General features: G+C 41.6%; 1 pseudogene; it reads left to right on the top strand.

Annotated features, from left to right (window-relative positions):
- Positions 1-7,142: 7,142 nt before the first annotated feature.
- Positions 7,143-7,959, top strand: LOC121439772 (annotated as a pseudogene).
- Positions 7,960-8,870: the final 911 nt, after the last annotated feature.

Genomic DNA, 8,870 nt, shown 5'->3' with positions numbered 1-8,870 from the left:
GTCGGTTAAGTCTGGGGTTGCTGTGTGTGTCTCTCAGCCAGTCTGCTCTAAGGATTCCTTCCTATGCTCACCAGGCACCTCTCAGACCTTGCCCCTCTTCTTCCTATGTCATTTCTTCCTTTTCTTATCTTTGTCCCCTCCTCTTTTTACTAACTGGCTATAACCTTCCACGGCTTTAAAAACTCTAAAGCCTGGGGGCTGGAGAGATGGCTCAGTGGTTAAGAGCATTGCCTGCTCTTCCAGAGGTCCTGAGTTCAATTCCCGGCAACCACATGGTGGCTCACAACCATCTGGAATGAGGTCTGGTGCCCTCTTCTGGCCTGCAGACATACACACAGATAGAATGTTGTATACATAATAAATAAATAAATATTAAAAAAATATTCTAAAAAAAAAAAAACTCTAAAGCCTGTGGACCCCAACATGACCCCAACTTTTCCATCCTAACTATACCCACTTTTTTTAAACCTTTTCAAAGTCAATCTTTTTTCAGTTTTTTGAGACAGGGTTTCTCTGTAGCTTTGGATCCAGTCCTGGAACTAGCTGTTGTACACCAGGGTGACCTCAAACTCACAGAGATCCGCCTGCTTCTGCCTCCCAAGTGCTGAGATAAAAGGTGTGCACCACCACCGCCCAGCCTAATTCTAAATTCTTATTCTTACCACAGTTCTAGTTAGTTTTTTTGTCAACTTGACACAATTCAGGGTCATCTGGGAAGCAGAAACTTCAACTGAAAAAATGCCTCCATTAGACTGGCCTGTGACAAGTCTGTGGAGACAATTTCTTGACTAGTGGTTGGTGTGAAAGGGCCAAGGATACTCCATGGTGCCCCCCATGAACAGGTGGATCTGGGTGCTATAAGAGAGCAAACTGAACAAGACATGAGGAGCAAGCCAGTAAGCGGTACTCCTCATGGCTTCATTTCTACCTCCAGGTTCCTGCCCTGCAGAGTTCCTTCAGTGATGGACTGTGATGAAGAACTACATGTTAAAATGAACCTTTTCCTCACCAACTTGCTTTTGGTCTTGGTGTTTTATCCCAGTCATAGAAACCGTAACCCCACTAACCTGTAACTCCTGGTATTAACTAAAATCTGAATCCACTCTGTACTATCGTTGGTTCTTTATCTTCCAACACTTACTGAAGCCAGAATGGTGTGGGAGGTCCTTCTGTCTATATGTTGATTTTATTGGTTAATAAATAAAGAAAACTGGCTTGGCCTACAGCATGAGAGAAGGAAGGCAGAGTTAAGAGATGCCATGGAGCCACTACCAGAGATAGACATGCTGAAACTTTGCTGGTAGGCCAAGACCTCGTGGTGATGTACAGATTAATAGAAATGGGTTAAATTAATATAAGAGTTAGTCAATAAGAAGCCAGACCTAATGGGCCAAGCAGTGATTTAATTAATACAGTTTCTGTGTGATTACTTTGGGTCTAAGCTAGCAGGGCGGCCGGGAACCAACAGGAGGTTTGCTCTCCTCCAACAAATTGGCACCCAATGTGGCAAACTAAAATCCAATTAAAAACCCAAGAGAGGGGGCTGGAGAGATGGCTCAGAGGTTAAGAGCATTGCCTGCTCTTCCAAAGGTCCTGAGTTCAATTCCCAGCAACCACATGGTGGCTCACAACCATCTGTAATGAGGTCCGGTGCCCTCTTCTGGCCTTCAGACATACACACAGAATATTGTATACATAATAAATAAATAAATATTAAAAAAAAAACCAAGAGAGCTTAATTCTAGACACAAAAGAACAGAGTAAAGCATAATTCAGCTCCTTCAGCCAATAGCATTTACGATACCAGCCCACTTGGGCATGATCTCTTAAACTGTAAATGCAGCTGTAAATAGTGTGCTCTCTCTCTTGCTTCTGGCTCTCACTTCTGGCTGCTACACTCTGTTCCTGTTCACACAGAGGACTGTTATCTAGGACAGTGATCTGTAAGTTTTCCCTTAAATAAATAACCCTTTATTATTCATAATTCTGAACTGGTGTAGGATTATGTTGTGACTTTTGCCTTCATCTGGTGCCCAACCATTTGGTTTTAGAACCCGCAGCTTTGACTGCACACCACCATGCTCAGAGCATGCTCAGGTCGGTGTGAGTCCTCCCTCAGCCTACCTCAGCCATGGCTTATGCACAGAGCCAGCAGTTCATTTGGATATCGAATTGTCGTGCAATGGCCTTTCCTGTACAGACTGGCCACATTTCTTTCTATTTTCTCATTACATCCCTTGGAATGGCTTCAAATCCACACACACACTCCCCAGTGCCTGTGCCCCACCACCATGCATCATGGAAACTCAAGCGGAACACGGGCTTTCCCGGGTGCCTATGTATATTGTTATTCCTGTGTTTGTGCAGCTGCTGATCAATCAGGGCCCACTACAGAGTAAAGAGTTTGTGATTTCTATTAAATAACTATTTTTTATCTGAGCTTATCTTTTAGCATTTCACTCAAAAATCAGATTCAGACCAGCCACGTGACTCCACATGTGCCACTTAGGCACTGCCGGGTTTGTTTTGTAGGTGGCCCGTGGCACCTATTGGTAGGTAGTGGTTACTGCACCTACTCCAGCTCAAACTCACCCATAGTTAAGATCCATAATTTGAAATATAAATTATAAATTTATAATTTAAAAGTACAATATGTCAGACAACCTAACTGTCCAAGGTTTCAATAGTCTCTTTACTTACACCATGTACGAGGTTTTACAAAACTTATATGATTTCCCTCCTACATCACTATTTTTTTATTAGAGGAATTAGTCTTGCCCTCAATATTTTTATCTTAAAATATGGTTTGATAATAGGGCTAAAAATGAGGTGCTTTCAGAAACGGTACAGTTTTTATAGACTTCAAAAAAGAGGTTGAAACTATGAAGAAAGATACAAACAATTTAACTAACAAAACTCAGACGACAGAGGTATGTTTAGAAATGGTACAGACTGATAGTGATTTATTAAAAGTAAAATTCAGTACTCTGGAAAAGGATACAGCTGATTTGGTACATAAAACACAGTCAAAGACAGTGGGTACTGAAACATTATTTGAGAGGATTTGTACTGTTGAATGTATTAATCGGACTCTGTCAAAGGGGTATGACAGACTAATAGAATATCTCTCCAGGATGGTAATATGCATGCTATGAAGGATGAGACATTATCTCTACTGGACAGACTTCATACCTTGGAATCCTCAAAGACAGCATTAAAACAGAACACTAGACATGAGATCCAGACCTTACAAAAGGCAGTGGTAAATATATTTGAAAAGATTGAGGAACTTATTGAATTTGATAACAAGGGACAAAAGATACAAAGACAAAATTTAGCCTCATCAGTACGTAAAAACCTCCAGGATAGCTTCCCCAGAGTTCTACCTGCCTTTCTGGTAATAACATCAGAAAGAGTATCTGGCCCCAAGTACCCTAAGGTTGTCAAAGAATATTCATGGGGGGCTGGAGAGATGGCTCAGTGGTTAAGAGCACTGGCTGCTCTCCCAAGAGGTCCTGAGTTCAATTCCCAGCAGCGATATGGTGGCTCACGACCATCTGAAATGAGATCTGGTGCCCTCTTCTGGTGTGTGGGCATACATGCACGCAAAATGTTATAAACATAATAAATAATCTTTAAAAAAAAAAAAGAATATTCATGGAAGCCCATACAAATGGCTGATCCAAAGAAAATTAAACAAGCAATTGTAGCTTATGGACTAGATCCGTCCTTTGTTAGAGAAATGGTCAATACATGGGCTTCCAGTAACAAAGCAACACCACAAGACTGGACTCACTTAATCTTAGCAGTCCTAGAATATGAACTGCAATTGCTTTGGAGGTATTATTTTAAGGAAGAAACTAGAATTTTAGAGCAACAGGAAAAAGCAAAGGGAATTGAGATTTCCCTAGATCAAGTTCTAGGCGAGGGACTTAATTCTGATCCTCAGGGTCAAGCTCTTTATGATGAACATACTTTGTGCCTATGTAGCACAGGAGCTTTAAAAGCTTGGGACAGGATTCAGGAACAAAGAGAGTTGAATCATATCTTAGGGCTAAACAGAGTCAGAGAGAAACTTTTAGTGACTTTTTACAAAAAATAACTAGGGCTGTACATATAGGGGTAACTGACCCAGAAGCTAGACGTATAATAATTGAATCTTTGGCTTATGAGAATGCCAACCTAAAATGCCAAAGGATCCTTGGGCCTTTAAAGATTAGATCAGCACCCATGGATGAATGGGTCTTGCATACAATGAATGTCGAGACCCTTGACTATGGTATTGAAGCTTACATAAGAGAAGCAATTTCCAATGTTAAGAGAAGACACCAAAATACCAAATGTTTTAACTGTGGTAGAATGGGACATCTGAGAAGGGATTGTAGACAAGGGATTCCTAGGAATAATGTCTCCCCTGGAAATGGCAGGAATAGGAGGACTCAGCCCTCAGGTATATGTAGGAGGTGTGGCAAAGGGCGGCATTGGACCAATGAATGTAGGTCAATGACAGATAGACAAGGAAACCCAATACCATAGGAAAATGCCATGGAGGGTCTCTTGCAGGCCCCCATGATGAAGGTGGTCCAGTCATTCCCAGTTACTGTGGATAACGTGTCTCACCAGGAAAATTAAAAACTCCAATACCTACTGTAAAAAACAATACTCGTTGGAATGATTGAATAAATGTGGAGGATGGGTCAAAAACTCCAGTAGGACATAGGAAACGTATATTCTGGCAGACTTTTATAAATGATCAAAGACAAAAGCTAAAAGTGTGTATAAATATCATTTTTATTGAAAGCTTACTATACATGGGTGTGAATGAAAGTATCATTACTCCAGAATCTTGGCATCTGAATTGGCCTCTTCAAGAGGTAGATGTTCAGTTCCTAGGAACTGGAACCCTATCTCAGGTAAAACAAAGCATAAGATAGGTTGAATGCCAAAGGCCAGAAGGTCAGAGAAGAAGATTGAGGCCATATGTAGCTAATATTGCAGTGAATTTGTGGGGTTGTGACTTATTGCAGCAATGGAATACCCAAATTAACATTCCTGCAGTCTCAAAAACTTATGTTTCTGGGGAAAATATTAGAAGATATTAAAGACAATGGTCGCCAGCCATTCGGGCTGAACAAGAACATAAAGTAATTGATAAACTTTCAGAGGTTCTAACAGCCTTGCCTTTAAAATGGTTAACTAAGAAACCAATATAGGTTAAACAGTGGCCTCTAGCTGAGAAAAAGTTGCAGACTGTAGAATAGCTGGTATAAGAGCGACTACATGCTCAACATATTGAAGAATCTACCAGCCCGTGGAATTCTCCTGCATTTGTTTTGAATAAGAAATCTGGAGCTGGGTGGTGGTGGTGCACACCTTTAATCCCAAACAGATGGAGGATCTCACCTAAGTGCTGGAACTCTGCAACAGCTAAAGGAAAAAGTAGGACGTGCACTTCAAGATGTAAGCAGAGGTAAGGACTTTCTGACTAGGACTTTCATAATTGCTCGGAAACAAGGAAAATCATAAAACAAACAGGATCTTGTGGAATTAAAAGGGCTTTGTGAAATAACAGCAACAACAAAAAATCAGTCAAATGAGGAAACACCCTACTGAATGGGGGAAAATTCCTAGGCAGCTATAAATATGACAGAAAATCTATAATATACAAAAAAATTCAAGAAACTAAACATCAAGAAAACTAACACCCAATAAAAAATGAGCAATGGAACTGAAAAATGAGTTATCAAAATAAGAAATGCAAATAGCTAATAAGTATGTTTAAAAGTGTTGAACACCAGTCTTGGTGGTACATGAATTTAATCCCAGTAGGAGGAGGCAGATCCCTGTGATTTCCAGGCCAGTGTGGTCTATATGGTGAGTTCCAAGCCAGTCAGAGCTACACAATGAGACGCTCTGCCAAAACAAAACAAAAATGTGGAACATTGGCCATCAGAAAAATGCAAATTAAGACTTAGAGATTCCATCCTAAACCAGTCAAAATGGTTATCATCAAGAAAGCAAATGGCTGGATGGAAAGATGGCTCAACAGTTAAAAGCACTTGCTGTTCTTGCAGAAGACCCAGGATCAATTCCCAGCATCCATATGGTGGTTCATAGTATCCGTAACTACAGTTCCAAGGTACCTAATGTTCTCTTCTGACTTGTATGGGCACCAACATGTGCACATACAAACATGGAGACAAATCATGCTTTTACATAATATAAAAATAAGTAAACTCTTGAAAATAAATCTTCAAAGCAAATGAAAACAAATACTGACAAGGATGTAGGGAAAGAAGAAATGTTATTCACTGCTGGTGGGGTTTAAGTCACTGTAGCCACTATGGAAGTCGCTGTAGAGCTAAAAATAGGGGCTGGAGAGATGGTTAAGTGGATAAGAACACTGACTGCTCTTCCAGAGGATCCAGGTTTAATTCCCAGCACCCACATGGTCTTATGGATAATGATCAGGAAAAAAAACTAAACAAAGGCAATTAGATTCAGAGTTCTTGTTTTAAAAGGGAAAAAAAAGGGGAAGTGCTGAGGGATAATGCTCTTGTACCTTGTAAAGATTTGTCACTCATATTGGCTTAATAAAATGCTAATTGGCCAATAGCCAAGCAGGAAGTATAGGCAGGGGGACCAGACTAGGACAATTCTCGGAAGAAGAAAGGCTCAGTCTGCAGTCACCACCCAGATAAAAAGGAAGCAAGATAAAAATAGCCATGTTGCAAATCATAGATAAGAATTATGGGTTAATTTAAGTTGTAAGAGCTAGTTAATAATAAGCCTGAGCCAATAGGCAAAACAGTTTATAATTAAAATAAGTTTCTTTTTTTTTATTTATTTATTTATATATTTATTTATTTATTATATATACAATATTCTGTCTTGTGTATGTCTGCAGGCCAGAAGAGGGCACCAGACCTCATTACAGATGGTTGTGAGCCATCATGTGGTTGCCGGGAATTGAACTCAGGACCTTTGGAAGAGCAGGCAATGCTCTTAACCACTGAGCCATCTCTCCAGCCCCTAAAATAAGTTTCTGTATATATCTTTGGAACTGAATGACTGCAGGACTTGGCAGCTCACAACAGTCTGTAACTTCAGTTAAAAGGGCTCCAAGAGCTCTCCTCCAGCCCAGCAAGATGCCCAAGGGAAAGAAGGCCAAGGGGAAAAAGGTGGCCCCGGCCCCCGCTGTCGTGAAGAAGCAGGAGGCGAAGAAGGTGGTGAATCCTTTGTTTGAGAAGAGGCCTAAGAACTTCGGCATTGGGCAGGACATCCAGCCCAAGAGAGATCTCATGCGCTTCGTCAAATGGCCCCGCTACATTAGGCTGCAGCTGCAGAGGGCCATCCTCTATAAGCGGCTCAAAGTTCCTCCAGCCATTAACCAGTTCACCCAAGCCCTGGACCGGCAAACAGCTACCCAGTTGCTTAAACTTGCCCACAAGTACAGGCCAGAGACCAAGCAGGAAAAGAAGCAGAGGCTGCTGGTCCGTGCTGAGAAGAAAGCTGCCGGCAAAGGGGATGTCCCGACTAAGAGACCACCTGTCCTTCGAGCGGGCGTCAATACAGTCACCACTTTGGTAGAGAACAAGAAGGCTCAGCTGGTGGTGATTGCCCACGACGTAGACCCCATTGAGCTGGTGGTCTTCCTGCCTGCTCTGTGTCGCAAGATGGGGGTCCCCTACTGCATCATCAAGGGCCAGGCTGGGGCGGCTGGTCCATAGGAAGACGTGCACCACTGTTGCCTTCACACAGGTTAACTCGGAAGACAAGGGTGCTCTGGCCAAGCTGGTGGAAGCTATTATGACCAATTACAACGACAGATATGATGAGATCCGCTGCCACTGGGGAGGCAACGTCCTGGGTCCTAAATCTGTGGCTCGAATTGCCAAGCTGGAAAAGGCAAAGGCCAAAGAACTCGCCACTAAACTGGGTTAAATGTACTGCTGAGTTTTCTGTACATAAATATAATTATAAAACTTCAAAAAAAAAGGGCTCCAAGATCCTCAAACACAGATATATAAGCAAGTAAAACACCAATGCAGGCAAAATAAAAAAATAAAAGTTGTCTTCTAACCTCATTCACACGCACACACACACATGCATGTGCGCATATGTGCACACAGCACACTCATGCACACACACACATAAACCTACCACACTTAGTTATATCATTCCTCAGAATATGCCCAAATGACTCCTCCTCTACCGAAAAATGCACATCCATGTTCACTGCTGCTCTATTCCCATTACCTAGGAAATAGAACCAAATTAGAAGGTCATCAACTGATGAACAGATAATGAAGATGGGGGAACACAGATACAGTGAAATTTTATTCAGCATTATGGAAAAATTAAATTTGCAGGAAACTAGATGCAACTGGAAAATATTTTAGGAACTGGATTAATTAATAGTTGCTCATTGGGCTTTGTCAACTTGATACGAACCTAGACATAAACAAGAAGACAGAATCTGATGTAGAGGTGGCATATGCTGTGAATGTGTTTTATTGCCATTGGTTAATACAGAAGCTGCTTTTGGCCAATGTCTTAACAGAGTAAAGTCAGGCTGAAGGAGATATATAGAAAGAGTAGGGTGAGGCAGGAGAAGCCATGGAGCCACCCGCCAGAGACAGACGCTGCCAGGGATGGAACTTTAGTAAGCCACAGCCAGGTGGCAATACACAAGATTAATTGAAATGGGTTAATATATAAGAATTAGCCATGGACCCAGGTTCAACGCCCAGCAGCCACATGGCAGCTCACAACTGTCTGTAACTTCAGTTCCAGAGGGTCTGATACCCTCATACACACACACATGTAGTCAAAACACCAATGTACTTAAAATAAAATCATTAAAAGAA

The sequence above is a fragment of the Microtus oregoni genome, unplaced genomic scaffold (assembly GCF_018167655.1).
Source record: "Microtus oregoni isolate MIOR12 unplaced genomic scaffold, Mior012 000002F_ref0000024, whole genome shotgun sequence".
NCBI lineage: Eukaryota > Metazoa > Chordata > Mammalia > Rodentia > Cricetidae > Microtus > Microtus oregoni.
This window is presented reverse-complemented; position numbering and strand designations above follow the sequence as displayed.